This window comes from Dromaius novaehollandiae, chromosome 3 (genome assembly GCF_036370855.1).
Source record: "Dromaius novaehollandiae isolate bDroNov1 chromosome 3, bDroNov1.hap1, whole genome shotgun sequence".
Classification (NCBI taxonomy): domain Eukaryota; kingdom Metazoa; phylum Chordata; class Aves; order Casuariiformes; family Dromaiidae; genus Dromaius; species Dromaius novaehollandiae.
In genome coordinates, this window is record NC_088100.1 from 44960170 (window position 1) to 44978446 (window position 18277).

Sequence of the window (18277 nt, forward strand, 5' to 3'; positions counted from 1 at the left end):
TTTGTACATTAGAACCTTTCTGTAAATCATCTCCATTCACAGGGGTGTTTAACCCCACTGTCTGATTATTACGCCTCTGATATAAAAGCGTTGAATGTTAGTGGCATTGCCAAAGACATAAATGGAACCCACTATTAGTCCTGTGGTGGAGTCTATAAAAAAGTTTGCAATGTAGGTAGCTGAGAGAAGTCATTTCCATTCTCCAATTTGTAATTGGAGGATAAGATGCACTATGTTTCAAGGCCCTGAAAGCTTGCTTTATAATGAGACTAACAAGCTAAACCCATTCATTTTATGTGCGAGAAGATAGAGATGATTTGACTATGATCTATGAATACCTGTGGAAGGAAGATATTTCTGGTTAAAGGAGGTTCTGTAATCTGGTAGAATAAAGCGTAATGAAATTCAGTGTTTGAAAACTCAAAGCTATACATATTCAGACAAATATTACAAGCAAAAAGTTAATTTACATTGGAATAACTATGGTAGGGATCTCTTGGATTCTTTATCACTATGTAGGACACATGCTTTGCACTGAAAGAAAATGATAACAGCCCTTACTTCCTGAGGATCTATTTTAGGGTCTTGTGCCTGTGTCTATGAAACAAGCCTTACTCTTCTTGCAGAAAAGTGGTTAGGCTCATTGAGGCAGAAGAACAAAATAGTCAACCATAGTTTTCATCTAAGAGATAATATATTCTGGTATTTGTATATTTATTTAAGAGACGAAGGCAGACAAAATATTTATTTTCCCTTAACTAGGTCTTCCCTGCTACTTAATGTATCACTGCAAGTAAAGGAGATTCAACTAGAAAATTCTTTGGTATACCGGTTTCTACTTCATTTTTAATTTAATATCTGGATTTGTTAATGTGAGCTACTGTTCTTAGATCAATCAGTTACAAGACTTAGGACTTGCAGCATTTTTCTGTAGGACTTACGAAGAGATGTCAATTTGTGACTTAGTGATTGTTCTTGAGATCATGAGTTAAATTCCTTATTTTAAAAATGTATACAACTCTGCTCCGTTGAATACATGCGTATCCAAAGAAACGATAAATAAAATGACCCTTTGCCATGAAAATCTAGATATTTCATGGCCATAAATCAACTCAAACTTTTTTGTTTCTCCTCACTCCCTTTTCAGCTTCAGGTCCATATTTTTTAATTTATCTTGTAAAACCTTTCAGAATGTAAAAGTAAAATACATTTTATATCTGCTAAACAATGAAGAGAAAATAAATTAAACAATATCTGAAAAAAGGAATAAAAGCTGGGGAGCAATGTAAAACAGAACACTTTCAAATGAATGTAGGCAAAGTATCCCATTTCTAGATGCAAACAGCTATTTCGAGGTCCTTTAAAAAAATATTGAGGAAGGATGTTGTACTTTATAAACTTGATATTATTACATTGCAGTGGAAGAATACCAATTCGTTCTATGAGTTGTTAGAAAAAATATTTCAAATTAGTTATGATAACTTTAGTTTTCCTCCTTCAAAATCAAAAGCTGTTGTACCCTATCCTATCTCCCTTGCCCTTTTTGTATTGAAAAATGTCCCAGTCGTATTGAACAAAAATACTTATAAAGTTTCCATTTTCAGTAATTGGATGAATAGAATAAATCAGTCCTTGGCCAGATCTCAGTATTTGGTTTAGATTCACTGTACTTCTCCACTAGATTGGAGTTCTGTAAAGCCATTTGATCTGACTATGAAAGAAGTGATTTTCTGGTGTTTAAAATATACAACATATCATGTTCTGAGAGTTTACATTGATCTAATGCATTGAAAATGTAGAAGATTGTGTGCTGGAAGACCAATTCAGAGATTCAACTGTTTTAGCACTTTCACTTATGCATAGAGATTGTCGTGATGTCATGTACCTGAAAAACAGATACTTGTAAAACACCTTTTAAAACATCATTCAAATTTGTCATTAATAAAGCATTAAACACTTTTCTTAGAGCACCTGCTGAAAAAGAATAAGGAAAGTGATTGTACCTTCTAATAAAGTACAGACCCTTTCCTTATTCCCAAAGCAGAACTTACTTGCAATGCTACTTCAAAAATCTTAGAGTCAGTGCTAGAATCATCCTGCCTTTCAAGTCAGTTCTGAGCCTAATTTCCTAGCATTACATTAAAAAAAAAAAAAAAAAAAAAAAAAAAAAAAAGTGCTGTTGCAGGCACCTTGTTGAAATGCCATGAAAACTGCAAACATGTCTGAATACCAAGGAATCCATGATGTTTTTTGCAGAGAATAAAAAATACTGGCCACAGTGAACTGTCATATTCCAATTGAGTAATTCCTTTCTGCTTGCTCAAAATTCTCACTGTATTCTCAATGGTATTTTTGGTATATACATGTTTAAATCTTCATATCACCCCTGTGACTCTCTTCCAGTGACAAGATGGGAAGAGGTATTCTTTATTTTTCTGTATAGGCCGTGAAAAAAAACAAGATAAAAATCCTGTAGAATGCTTTAAGCTTATTGTTGACTGGATGGATATGGGCACCAATCCACGTATTTTTGTGTTTCTGAACGCTGCTCACCCCAATAGTGCTGCAGAAATAATTAATAAAAAGAAGCAATGTGTTCACACTTTTTACTTTTGTTAATAACATTTTGTTTAATGGGTGTGTCAGACATTCGTACAACATAATGAAATATTGAAACAGAGATATTGAAAAATGTACCAGTGTGCCTGAAAGTTATTTGTTTTGAACAGTTACGCATATTAATTTACCTGAAGCCCAGGAACTGAAGTAAGAGAAAGGAAAAATGCTTTGCTATTTACTTGATGCTGGTGTCACCCAACATAACATTATTGCTACATCACTGATGTGGCATAAAGCCTGCTAACATGACTCAGTGCAAATGCAGATGGAAAATATGAGGTATTCAAATGGACTGCATGCCCTTGAAAAGCAAAGAGAGTGTAACTCCAGAGTGAGCAAAGCCTTTCAGAAACTCCAGTTGAAGTCCCCTGATTCTGTGGTGGTAGAGCTTACAGTGCAGGTAATTACTTAATTGGTGAAAATACCTAAGGGTCTTGGACCTAAACAGATCCATCTTTGCCACACGCATATTCTCCTGCATCACAGCCCTAACACCAGACTGCATGTCTGGCAGAAGACATGGCAATTTTATTCCAACAGTAAACCTTTGCCAGCAGAATTTTTTATTAGTGAATTAGAATCAGAGTTTGTCCCACTTGCAGTGTTTAGAGAATATAAAATATAGAATCTGGAGTTCTGATCTTGAAGTCTGCATTTAGTGTCGTTCTCTCTCTTCCATTTGACTGTATGTGGGAAAGAATGTGTTGGCTTTCTTTTTGGCACATTAGGTATGTTTATATTTCATTCAGAAATGCAGGGATATTCTCAGGCAACATTCAGCTTTCATGTTATTAATTTGCAAGGTGGAATGGGAATTCATCTTAACTGGTCCTCCATTACTTGGCTATCTTGAGGCCAGTTGAGGTAGAGGGTGGATTATGGTCAAGAGCTAGTTAGGTATTGATTAGTAAATTCACAGGCTTCCATTTTTTCGTGCTTTGGTTTCACCATTCTTATATTTCATATCATATATTATATATCATATTTTATTTATTATATTTCACCTATTACCAAAGAATGGTGTTTTCATGCTTTTTTTTTCTTTTTTCCTGATCGGTAACCCCAGGCTGTGTCTTGATAAGCAACAGCTCTTTCATTGGAGGTGTTCTGAGCTGCTGTAGCGCTGTCGAGGGGTAATGGAGAGCATTCCTCTGCAGTGTGTGTTATTGTCTGCGCTTGTCCCCAGCCACAGAACAGGTTGTCACATTGGCCCCATCTGGGAAGAGGTAAATTGTTAGCGTTTTATTGTCATATGTATTACCCTGCTATAAAGAGTGTAATTTACCTATTCAGTTAACATGAGCCATGGCTGTAAGCGCTGCCATTTGATTTTCTAAACTGCACGAGCATTCATAATCAACTTGTAAAAACTGGGCCATGATGCATTAGGAGCTATTAAGCCATCATTTACAAACACTTTGAAATACTGCCGAGTTCCTTTATGCTTAAAAGAGGAAATAACTGATGTATTTCAGTTTGGTAACGTTTGATAAATTCATGCAAGGAAAGCCTAAAAGCACTGTTAATTAATCAAAATCAAACTCATGGAGCAATTGCGTTTGTGAATTAAAGGGGAGGGGAGATTTTTAATAGAACTCAGGGGAGTTAGAGTCCCAACTTCCGTAGAATATAAATGGGAATATGCTGCCTAGATGCCTTGGGTATTTCTAAAAACTGCAGCCTAAATCACTGTTTGTGCAGTCCTTCCTCATCCTTATTTAGAAGATACTGAAGATACTGTAATTATTAATTAATACCACATATTGTATATATACATTTAGGATGCTGTATGTGTCATATGAACATTAAAAGCAAGTGAGTTCCACCTTTCCCTAGAGTTCATTCAAAATAAATAGATGTTACAATATTCTCTAGTTTTTTATATATACCTTTTAAAATAAAGATTACAAGAAAATTCAAAAAAAACTGAGAGAAACCATAAATGGACAGTAGTATGGAGAACAGTAAACAGTTCAGCTAAATATGGATTAAATTAATCTTATAATGACTTCATTATACTAAACCATACAAATGATATCATTATTATACAAATATAATACATTACTGAAGATATTATAATGCAATATAATACATGCTAAATACAATACATATAATACGCATTAAAACCTACTAGCTGTATCTGTGACTTTATTCTGAAATCTTTTCAGAAATTGAAAACACTGTTTGGATTTTTATACAAATATTTGAGCATGATATCTGTTTAGAGCTGCCTTATTGATTTGTATGAAAAAGTATTTTTGGACAGAAATATTTTTTTTGACAGAATAGTATTTACTATGAATATTATGCTAATTTCTATGAAAATATTTTGTTTGTTGTTTAAACAACAACAACGTGCACCTCAGAACTGAAAATAGCTGTCCGTCAAAAAACTTAAGTAAAAGTTTTTTTGCTGGGGAACACGATTGATGTTTTTGGTTTATAAGTGCACCTGCAAAGCCTCAGAGGAGGTGTAGCGGAGGCACTGCCTGTAACTCCAAAAGCGCAGAATGCATGCGTTGGATGGGCTGTCACCAACACAGCGCGCCTGGAGCTCTGCTCTCACTAAAGCAACCTCGGCCCATTTGGAGACAGGTCTGCTTGAAGACCACAACATTTCTGAAGCGCAGCTACCTGGAGATACAGCGATAGCTCTAAATCAACCCACCCCCCCAAAATCACATTTTTGATGAAATCTTTGAAACCAACAGGTTCCGAACTCTTCAGGTTTTTTGTCAAAAAGAGTAGGTGGCATAGGGTGGGAAGCGAATATTTCTGTTTCCTTTAGAAGCAATGGAAGTATCATATCCAAGGTCAGGCTGCTGAAGGCCCCAGTTTTGCACTGAGCGTCACATAAAGTGCTTCACCCTTGCCTTGAAAGAAGCTTCACTCTCTGCCACAATTTAGCTTTTCGTTATACAAGGAAGGACTCTAAAACTTGGCAGACAGAAATTTCTTGCAAGAAGTAGTTAGGTTTATTTTTATCTAGACAATATTTGCCCAGTAATTAAATAGAAATGATGAAACATACTGCCTGAGCCTGAGCAGAACCATACATTTTCAGAGCCATGACCATGAGGAGGAGCATATTCCAGTTATAGGTATCTAAAATGTGCTTAATGAGGGGAGATACTGGAAGTCAAGGGTTTGCTATGTGTCTTTGCTATCTTCCCCGACTCAAGCTGCTATCGAAGGTATGCGGAAGTCGGAGGGTCGCTCATTTTAGATAAAAAATGTTGTAGTAAGTGCTTTTCAAGACACATTTGAAACTCATTTTTAAAAACTTCAAGTGGTGTGCTCTTGGAAGGCAGGAAGAAGTTTGCAGAGGTCAAGACTGCCTAAGATATAGATAAATGAAGTTGATTTTAGTAAATCAGTGCATATTGTGCTTATTTACTCTCCATGTTAAAGACAGAATGTGACAAATACCAGGATAGTGGTATAGTTTATTTCAGGAGCAGTCATCTTTAATTGTGTTATGATTAAACCGTATTAATTTTTTTTAGTCAATAGCTTCCATTGAAAGCTTTACAAATGCTTTTCTGAGATAGTCTCTATGGCAATTTAAAATACACTAATATGATATTGTTACTTTCTTAGCACATGGAGTAAGATGAACATTTCCAGTAGTATGTCAGATTTTACAAAACCCACTACAGTGTCAAATTAAAGGTTAAGTGCAAGAACTTGCCAGAATTTTCTGATTTAACATATACACGGAAGTCAGAAGGTCACTCATTCGGGGTGAATTTGAAACTCATTTTTGAAAACTGTAGGTTATGTGCTTTTTGATATCACAGAACAAACAAGAAATATGCTGAATGACATGCAAAACATGTCCCAAAGTTACGTATGTAGTACACTGTTACACCTGCTGCTATGAAAGTTTGTCTGAATCTCTGAATGTTTGCTTTTCAAAATCTGAATCTTGACAAAGAAATTATTCTGATGCACATACACTGTTAGAGCAGCAACTTTAGAATTTCTCCGGCTCGGCAGCCAGCAAGTGCTTATCAATCAGTTAGGCCAAGGCTTAAGCAGACGATCTGCCCACATCTATTTTTCTTTTTAAGGATACTAAGCCAGGGAATCTGTGATTGACTTTGCATGAAAATGGCAGTGTTTTTAATTTTTCCTCCAGTGTATTTTAAAATTTAGCCCCATTCCAGCTATTCTCACTGGCTAATTTTGTTTTGGATGTAGGGATGAACAGACCCTAGCAAAAGCAATGGATGACGAGTGTCTAAATAGGTAAAGAGAAATACAGAGCAGAGAGCAACGGAGCTTTCTGAACACTCCTTTGTATGAAGTTATTGCAAGAACCATAATTTAGAACAGTATTTCTAATCTAGCTTACTACAGATGAGAACCACCCATGTATAACATAGGGACAGTGAGGCAAGAGAGGCCACTTTATCTTGAAAAACCTATAGTTTTACAAGTCGTTTGCTCAGCCTTCTCACTTCTATTCAATGTCAGAAGAAACTCAGCTGAAATGTAAAAAGCTTATGACATTTGAACAACAGAGGAGAGAAAAGGCTTTGGGGGGCTGGGGGGAAGGAATTGAGACTGAGTGCTACAGTATCACTCTGCTAGTTAACGTTCAATAAAACTTTCACAAACCACCACAAATCACTCTACACATTTCATCATTTGAAGCCTTTTTATTTCATATTTTCTGAGCCCCCAAAGAGTCATTTTAATTCCTTTCCTGTGACGTTTTCCTTTGAGACCCAGAACCTAGAGAGTAAACTTGAAACCCTATAATAAAAAAGCATGTTTGTATTCTTTTGTTTTTTAGAGGGAAGTGGATAAAAAGAAAAAAATTACATAAACTGAATGCTATCTCTAAGAGTTGTGAGCCCAGAAAATGCCTGCCTAAGTTAAGTTACTCAATGTTTTCTTATTTTTATTGTGTGAATAACTTTGCAAAGCTGGATAGAACCACGTGTAAAGGCCCAGCAGCTGAATTTTAGACAGGTCTAGGTAGTTATTCCCTTAGATAAGTGTCTTTGAAAAATCCTAGATAGTATCCTTTGCTGAAATTGGCCTTTTCCCTTGCCCACCCTGCCCTGTCCTTCCCTGTCCTGCCCTTCGTTCCATACCTAAAGGGTAATGGAGGAATAAACTATTGCAAAACTTCAGCACCCCCCTTCCTCTGAATCCCAGTTGACTGAGAATTTCTTTTCAATAGAATTGAAGTTTCCACAAAATCACATTTTTTGTTTGTTTTGTGGCATGTTTTCCTGACTAAATTTTTCTAATAGAAAAATCAAAATACCTCATTTTAGGTCAAAAGTCAGAATGCTTTTGAAAGGACCTTAAGATGTATGCTTCTAATCTGTTCAATAAAATGTAATTGGTGCTTTCCCACAGTAATTTATTGCAGTATGGCAGCTATAGGCTAGACCACTGTTACTTTGATGGGTGAGGATCTCCAGCTGAACAAAACATGTTTCTCAAACTAAACAAGTTTAGGGGCACCAAGCAATTTGAGGTGGGTAAGGAGCATGCAGTCTGGCCATGGAGCATGGCGGATTGGAGACACAGCTCTAACTATAACAAATAGGCAACAGGCAGCAACAAGAAAAATCTGTTCAGCGGCAAATGTACTTGAAGCAAAGTCTTTCAGACTGCTCGATATATCAAAATTAAACTTTCTAATCTAGTAATGCAAGAAGTTTTTCTGTTGATCCAAAAAAAGACACATATTTGATTTTGACATTTTAAAGTCAAAATGTTTGAATTTCAAAATCTCAGTTTGAAATCAGAACTACAGAAATGTTGAAATTTCCCGCAGGGCAAAAAATTCTGCATTTTGCTAAGTATCATCCAAAATGTTTAACTTTTGCTAAGGATATAATTATTCTTGATATATTAATGGTTTTGCTATTTTTGCTTAAATATTTGTTTTTTGTTTTAAACTGTATAAAGATATCAAAAATGTCTACAGAGGCAAATCTAACAATTACTCATTAAGTTAATAAATAATTCTTTTGCTTTAAGTTTAGCACATGCAAGTGTGTCATGAGACAGTATGCTGGCTAAAAATGGAATGTGACCTGTCATTTGATCTGTCTCAAGTGCTGTGGTGAAGTTGTGTGTGCTGATCTGTAGAAGTTTGTGTCTTCCATGCACAAAACAGCATTCCCTTTCAATTAAGAGTTATTTTAGATCTCATCAGACATTCCTGGCATGTATCTAATGAACTCAGTAAGGATCCGCACATGGAGGAGACGAAGAATCTGTCCAAAAGTAGCTAATTTTATTACTCTTAACTGAGAGTTTCAGAGAAGTGTTTGGCTGTGTTCCTCCTATTATTGGTAAAAATTAAGTCTTCAAGCTGGAAGACACAGATTCAGAAAAATAATCAACATAATATTCTAGCAATTAGAACACTCTCACCTGAAAATAGGAGAGATGTATTAATTCACTCTTTGACCAGAGGGATGAAAAGTCTCTCAGAATATTCCTCTCTCAGAAGAGTCCTCTACGTACTGTAGAGACCAGGTTTGGCTATTACACTTTCTGACATCTCTGCTGAAACCGGTCAGCTAGGCAGCTCCAACTTTGAGATTTATGTAGGAGAGTCAAAGAATGAACACAAAAAGTTAGGTAATTGACTATGAGAGAGTACTGTCTTTTAAACCCTGCATTTTACTTTTAAAAGCTCAGAGAAGCCTCCAAAGAGAAAGTGGAAATCAGATCATCGCTTTTCTAAAATGAGTGTTCCTGTCTGAAACATCATATACACTTGCTTGCTTTCTCTTTATTTTGCCTTAGAGACCCTATCTAACTTGTAGTCTGGCAGGTAGGACACACTTCCGAGTGTATGCTCTAACATAAGTTTATCCCTTATATTCAAATATTTGTTGCTGTGAATCCCATGAAGGGTCATCTAACTTTCCAAGGCATTGCACTGCTGCTACAGGGATGTACAATGTTTTAGAAAACTTCCAAGGAAGTAGTCAAACTAGAAGGATCTTTTTAGTGGCATGCCATGGTAATGTGCCTGGATCTGGTACTATTTGATGTTTGTATTAAAAACTTGCTTGATGGAACAGAAAATAAACATATCAGCAGAAAATACTTAGCTGATGGGCTGGAAATTCTGAAAGATAGAATTAGAACTCAAGAATGATCCTTGACAGATTAGAGAAATGGCCTGAAAAGAAAAGGATCTAATTCAATAAGGACAAGTGTAAACTACGATTTTTTGGCAGGAATAGTCAACTGCAAAAACATGAAATGACGATGTCTGGCTGAATAAAGATGTCTGCCTTAACAAGAGCTTATAGCAAAAAATGATCCGGGGCTTATAGATGGTCACCAAATGAACTTGAGTCAATAAATTGAACTACTGCAAAAGTACCAATATCATTGTAGAATTTATAACAAGATTATCATTGCAAAGTATGTGAAGTAGTCCTGATTTGGTTACTAGTAGTAAGGCCATAGTTTGGACACACCTCAAGGAAGACATAGACTGAGTAGGGATAGTTCAAAAAAGAGCAATCAGGCTGATCAAAGATCTAGAAAACATTATCTATGAGGAGGAACATTATTTATTTAGCCTGAGGGAGGCTAGGCTAACATCATTTAAGTATGGAATAAATTATTGCAAAGAGAAAGTCAAGACCATTGTTTCAGTCTTGATGGGGCTAGCATAAGAAACCAAAACGAGATAGAATTGTTGCGGTTAGAAAGCTGCTAGGTACTAAATTAGAATGCGCAAAAACATTATAGAGTCTTCACCACTGCATGCTTAGGCAGGAACAAGTATCTGTGAAGGATGGTTTAGGCATAAATTATCATGTCAGAGGGATTATATGATCCCTAATGGACTTTTCTTTAATATTTCTTTTGGAACTTCAGTTTCCTGTGTTGGGGTTGTGAATGACATGTACTTCCTGCCTCTTGTCACATGAGTTTAGGGCATTTGCAACACAGTGTGGGGTATCTCAGTACAGATAATTAGCTCAGACAAAGTACCATGCTAATTCGTCTGTACAGCTCCCAGAACTGATGTTATGCTACTTCTGGGATTCTTGGATATGCTTGGATATTTGAATACACTTTTCCCTGCACTTTATATTTTCTAACTATTTAAACTTTCATCCGGCTGCCAGCAGGTAATTGATGTTTCTCCATCCTTCCTAGTTCCCTTCTATACATTATGTCTAATTTAGGTCCATTGACTCTAAAGGATTATTAATAAGCATAAGTCACATTTTAAGGGCTTATAAAACTGTAACAAAGCAGAGTGGTTATGGTAAAAATGTTACACAAGCTTAAATATTTTTGACATTTTCTTTTAACTCATTGATAGATAATTTGCATATATAAAATCTCCCTTACATATCTCTTCAGGGTTAAAGAGGAGATGAGGAAAGCAGAATACAAAAAAATCTAGACTAGCACTTTTCTTTTATTTTGACCCTTCATTTAAACATAAAGAAAGAGAAAAGAAAAGCCCACAGCACTGCTTATTTTCATAAACAATGATTTTTTTGTGTGCTTTTTATTATTCAGGCTGGAGAGAAGTTAATTTGCATAAGTTGATGGCACATGTGTGTGTATATACAGTTCATAGAGCCATTTGCAAGCAAGCAGTTACATTTATCTGCTAATTGTGGACTGAGAGAGGTTACATACAGTGTGTAAGTCTAAAATCACCGTATGAAAAAGCAGCTAGAGGCATGTTCTCATTCAGTAAACATTCTACTCTTCTGCATGGATATTTCTGTGAGTTTTGAGCTTCTTGGATAAGTGTCACTGTTATAATCTTTTAATTAATATTGTGCTGTAGAGTGAAGGCATGAATGGATGCTACTGGCTGTTATTGCCATAGTGCCCAGAAAGATGCTACTGTTTTGCCAAAAATGTTCTGTCACTAATGTGAGGCCTGTTGACAGACTGTTGTTTATATGTGTCAACATGATGCCAAGTCGATTGTTTCACTACAGGAATCCTGGCTTGGCCCCAGTGGCTGTCTGAGGCTTTATAGACAGAAAGCTACTTTTATAGTGGCAAATGAAAGGGAACAGCTTTTTGGACTTTTATCTTGGTTGTGTAGTAACTATTCTCCCATATACATATTAAGAGGATTAATAATCAGGCAATTCTGCGAATGACTTCGTACACCATGTTTTGTACTCTCTGGACAGAGCAAGAACTGAATTCAAGTGGGGCTGTTAAGTGAAACTAATCTAATTATTGTACTAGATGTTTAATCATATTACTCAGAACTGAGCATAAAATTTTGCAACATGTTTAGAAGTGCATTCCAGTGCAAAAGGTACCAATTTTTAAATTATTTCTTGTTTACTTAGAATAAATAAGTAGATTCCAAGGGGATGGGGACATGCTGCAAATTCCTTAACACTAACTTCTTCTGGAGTTGCAAGATTCCATACTACATTTTAGATTTTTATTTCATATAGTACAGGGAAAGTAAGTAACTTCAGTTTTGTAGACAGAGGAAGCTGATTCTTCCTGTTTCCCCCAAATAGTTGATGTATTTTTAATAACTATCACTTTTTGTTTGCTTCAGAGGAAGGTAACTGATTACTTCTCAGTATGAAAGCTTGATATTTATGTAAATACATTGATTTAATAGGAGAAAACTCATGTACAATTTTGACAAGGTCATCTAAAGAGAAATTTTACTATCTCCATCTTGATTCTTTCTCCTTGGATTATCTCAATTTCTCTTAAACTAGCTCTACTACTGGAAAAGTATCTTTCTTGCCCAAGCCAGTGGGATGTTTGTTACAAGTAGATTGCCAACTGTCACTTTTGGGCAGAATCCTTAAATACGTGGTCCTGTCGTCTAGTCAGAAAAATGTCTCCAAATCTCACATGAAGATGCCAGAAAAATCCATCACAAGGATATAGAAATTGTGTGAAAAATACCTCCAGCTTTTGATCATTCTGCCCAAGGCTCACCACATGGTATCCCAAATATTCATCTGAGATGCAAATTCTGCATACTTGGTGCTTCCATATAAGTCAGTGATAAGAATGAGGGTTCCATGACTCAGAAATGTGATCATATTTACTTGTATCCCAAACTGCACTACACTATTGAAGACTGGACTGACAGTGTGAAGGATGGCTAAGTCTTTCAAAGTGGACTTCAAAGTGCCATCCAATAACAATATTAGGACTAATATAGTCCTAATTACTACATATAGTAATAATATTAATAATGTATCCTATAATGATAGGATTCTTGGTAACTGTCAGGAGTCCTAGTGTGTCCTAAGGAAATCTTTAAAGATGTTAATGAATGTCTAAAAGTTTAGCTGGGTTGCTGACAAAAAAAAAAATATATATATATATCTTTGCCAGGTCTGTATTTCTCATCTTAAAGGTCACACTTTCAACTCTATTCTTCTGATAACATATACTTCCTCTATAACCTACTGACACAATTCAACAATTTTGGTCTTTTGCTGCTGGTCTGCAGGGAGTAAACGCTTTCTGTCCTTTAAAATCAATGAGCTTGGCATACTAATATCTTTTCTAGCATGTTCAAAAGGGATTTATCAGAACCTTCTGCTATACAGGTAAGTGACAAGTATTGTAGCCGTTTTGGTGGCCAGTAGACCACCTCCTACTTTCTGTCTCCGAACCCCACCTGCAATGTTTCTTGGGGCTCCATATCCCTGCCTTAATGATTTCCTTAATGGAAAATGGAAACTGAAAATTTAGTGCTGTGTGTAGGAAAGTTGGATAAATTCAAGGCCGAAGCAATTGCCTAAAACCCCTAGCTCCAAGGAGCTTCACTGTAGTATTGGTAGCAGCATGTGTCTGTTTTTAATACATCATATTAGATGGCAGAAAAATTGCTACTCAGTGAAGGGCAGGCAGTTTCTAAGCAGTGGACTTATCTGTCTTCAGTGTACCAAGGTTCAAGCATAGGACAGGAGGTCTAGTGATCAACCTATATACAATATATAGAGAGTGCTTGGGTTTAATTTTCATCCTGTCAAAATCTTGTTTGCAGATACTAATACCTATTTAAAGAGGAATGCATACTGAAAAAGGAAAGACATTGTGTTTTCCTTCATATAGTTTGATTCATGTATTCCTTTTCTTCAGAAAATTTCCTTTTCTTATTTAGATTAAAAAAACACCAAGAAGATAGCGTTGTTTTAAGGCTCTAAAAATTGAATCTTTTTTTAACTTAAATTGTGGTTGTGGAATTCTAAATTATGTACATGGTAGAGTGTATGTAGTGAGAAAAGAGCAAATGCCAAATGAAGCCAAAGACAGTTTTAAAATTCATGAATAATCCAAGCTAAAATGAGAAGTATGAACATTACAAATCATTACTTCCTTGCCTCACAGCCAGCTAACCCAAGAATCTGCATCACTTATTTTGCCGTTTGTGTAATCTCACACAGCCCTCGAGCCTTTGGGAATCCAATTAGTTGATGAGGAGCTCAGATCTATTCCACCAGGTGCTATAGCAGGATGTTCCACCCCTGCTATAAAGGAGCATTTTTCCAGGAAGTAGCATATAGAAGGGTTCCCACTCCCCATGCAAAAAATAAGACAAAGGGAACATTAAATTGGTGAAGAAAATTGGAGTGGTTCCTAGTTAGCAACTGCCATCAAGGTACTTTTTATGCTATAAGAAGTAATGTGCTTAGTTTCAAAGTTCTTACAGCTTCTTTGCACAATAAGAGATGCACCCAATGGTATACATTAATTTTATAATATAGGATCATGCTAAGTGACTGTAATTGTTTAACACGGATTTGTTTTCCCCTTGGGATACTAATTTGGACCTGGTGATATACTACAGTTTTCATTTCCACTTGTCAACAAGTATTTACGGCACACATAAATAATGTGTTTTCATATTGACACAGCAAGAAATGCATTTTAATATGTAGAACTAATGCTTCCAAAAACATTCGAAACTTCCAAATATCATTCATTATGATAGTCTTTCTTTTCACCTTTTCCCTTAGCACACATTAATTGAAGATTTTAAGTTAGAATAATTAGAAAACAGATAGCTATAGTTCATTGGAACATACTCAAATAGATGAGACTAACTTCCACAGGCTGAGATTGTCACTGTTTCCATATCTCTAGCATATGCCTGATTTCATATTGCTGAAATGTGGGTAGAAAGGACTGCAGCAGTTTTATCTGGAAAAACAATTAGGAAAAACAATTAAATAAAGGTAGTATCTCAAGGTTTAAATTTCAGGTGAGAATTGTATTCATCATTTCTGGAAAGAACTTTTTTTTTCTTTTTGTATACATTTGATTTTAAAGTTCATGTATCTGTATTTTGCTGCCTAATTCTTCTCATTCATGTGCCAACCAGCTGAATGTTTGGGGAAGCAAGCATTTAAAGGCCATGTAAATGGTTGTTTAAGCATGGAATATTTTAATGGACCCAGTGGTTATTTAAATGGCTGTTGTTCAGCCTGACGGGGAAAGATGCATCTGTCCTCAGCAGTTATGGTCCCCAATTTTTGTCAGTATACCGCCTCCAGTAAAAAGCCCTAGTTACAAGGTCTTATTTAGACTATTTCTGGGCCACCACAGAAGAACGCTCTCACTCTCCACGCACATAGAGCTTGGTGAACCTTCCCTTAGGGTGCCCCAAGAGAAAGGGATGTGGTGACACAGGAACTGGAGACCTTTCTTCCCATTTCCAGATGCATTGTAGGTACATCAGATGGATTTTCTAGCCGCTTCAGAGGATGAAAATATATGGATATCACATATCACCAGGTTTCTGTTCTCGCCGTGACAATGTGACTTTTGCAGATAGCCTGCTGTTCCTAACACGTCTCAAAGAGGAGGTGTTTCAGTCTTCAGAGTGAGAAACAGTTGCCTTTGACTCATCACTGGCTTTTGACAGTTTTGCTGAACTAGGGCCAATAGTTCCTTATTTTCTACTTGCTTAAAACCACAACATATCAAGTTGCATTTGTATGAATAAAGTGCTTTGGAATACTTACTAGCAACAACCAAAATTTAATGGGGTAGTTAATTTATTTAATGTTTAAAATTATTTACCACTCAAGGGATTTTTCTCTTAACCAATAGCAAGAACTTCTGCTTTGCAAGGTAATTTTAGACAATTTATTGTTATCACTGTTTATATTATGTTCGTGCTAGGCATCATATAGATCTACACAGGCATACAGTACTCAGATATCATACCATCTAGGCAATCAGTCTTACAAAGATTTCTTGTGCAGTCAGATGCCTTAGTCCAGGTGTAGATGTTTAGCACATTAAGAAATAGCTTTTCCCAGACCACACATCTGGCTCAATATTTTGAGATACATTTCACATTGAGATTGCAATCTTTGTTTTGCATAAATGGAGATCTAATTAGAAATATATTAACTTGTCTTTCAGCCAGCCTGGTTCTACTGATTTCTGAAAGTCGACAGCTTTTCAATTTCATACATCCTGATGGTGGTCTAAAATTACATTTGATCCATGCACCTTCCACAGAAATTAATAGGAATTGCTTATACAGAAGAAATTAATTCATACCTCTTTTCTTCTGTGATAGCGTAAATCTACCAAAATGCAGAAGTTGAAATTACTGGAACGTTGCAATCTGTCCATCTTTGCTAAATTGATTTAGACATTGCTTTGAAAATTTTATTTATAACTTCTATAGACTTGCTTTATGTCTCCCATTTCTCCTATATAGCCTACAAACAGGAGTTACGTAGAAGTTTACATTTCTTCAACTTTTTAAAGCTCTGAGTGGAGGTGCTCTTTTTCTCTCCTTCTTTACAGAAAGAACCTGAAGAAATGTCACCTAACTTAAACTGAACAGGGTGTGGTGTGTAAATCCCTCTTTCATTACTATCTAGTCACAATGTCCCCTTAAGAGACACTGCTCCAATATAAAGCTCATTGATCTGCTGTATGCTCATCAGTCTGTCACAGCTTTGAAAAGACACCTCAGTGGAAGTAATAACCTGGGGCACCCTTTGCAGATGGCATAAATTAGAGCAGGTAGGAGGGCTAGTGCTTCTCAGACCCACCATCTGACTAAGGAAGCTCAGTGGCAAGTATGAAGCTACTTTTACACATGTGGCTCTGACCTGCATTAGACATCAAGCTGCTACCTTTCCGTTACCTGGACCTTTTCCAGTCATTTATTACTTTCTCAGTTTGGTATTTGTTGTGGTAAAAAGTTGTCAGACTAAAACAAAAAAAAAATGCTCCTAGAATATTCTGTGATAGATGTAACTAATATTTGTTCTGAGTAGCTGTAATTCCTGGGTGTAATTTTTTTAACCAGATGTAGACCCCTAATGTAAGAAATTAGAAAATATTCATTTAATCTAGAATTTCAGCATTGTTGGAGTAGATAGGTAAGGATTTATTTTCTTATATATATTTCTTAAATTAAATATGCCTCATTCTGAAAATACTGTTTGACAGATAAGCATTTATTTGGGGTAGCATTTATTTGGAGTTTTTCTAGGAATAAATAGTGATATAAGAGAAAAACAATGGTCACTTGTAAATTGAAGGCTATAAAAATGAATTCCAAAGCAATTTCCTTGATGAAGAAGCCTCTAAAAGATTACTGAGTTTCCCAGCCTCAAAGCATATGCATTTATTAATGATTTCTGCAGGTGAAAGTTTTAGGATTAATATTTATTGCCTATGGTTTCAACTTCACATTATCTGATAATACCATTCATGGCTAGTTAAGAGCTGCTGTTAATTCTCATGAAAAATAGTCAGAAGTCTGCTATGAAAATAATACACATCAAAGCAACACAAATAGAGTAAAAGCCATATAATGAAAATAGTGCCGGAAAATCCAGACCCATCTCTTACTTGGTGAGCAAAAAAGTTAGAGGGAATTTACCCCAGATTTATTAGTGATGAACGTGTGAAAAAGAAAAATGACCATCTGACTGCAGAAATATTCTAACAATTAGTTTCAGATATGGTTAGTGTTTACACTCTGGCCCGGTGGAAAATCTGGAAATCATTTTGGTGGTTAGCCTGTAAGCATTTTCCCTTTCTTGGCAGTGATTTAGGAGCTGCTGTTTCATCAGTGTTTTCTCCCAACAGCTTTCTGATGAACACAAATAATATAAGACACCTAATAGTAATAGAAAATAAGGAAATAAGTTTTGTCTCTGCTAATCTTTTTGACTGGCAAGTTATTTTGATAGAGTGGAGAGCTAGAAGCTACAATGCTTGCTAGCTTCTTGATCAAGTTTTGCTGTAAGAGTTTACAGCTGATCGTATTTGTGTCAGGTAACACACTGATACTAAATCAGTGCAAAAAACTATTCAAGATGAATTTAAATTAAATTGGAGGAAATAAGAACTAATTGTATCAGCAAAATAGAACTATTTTACTAGATGCTTACTCAGAAGTTCACAAGGAAAATTTGTTTTGATGCAGGCTGGAACTACAATATAATTTTAAAATAATTCATTTAAACATACTTAAAAAGTGTGTAAAACTTCTGGCATACATTTAGATATTTAGGTATTTAGGTAGCACATTAAAGTTAAACATTTTGCCGATAGATCTTAAATCTAGTTCAGAAAAATTCAGGTAAAATCATTGTTGAGAGACATTAATGTCTTAAAGAATTTAATATTAGATGTCAACAATGAAATGTAGGAT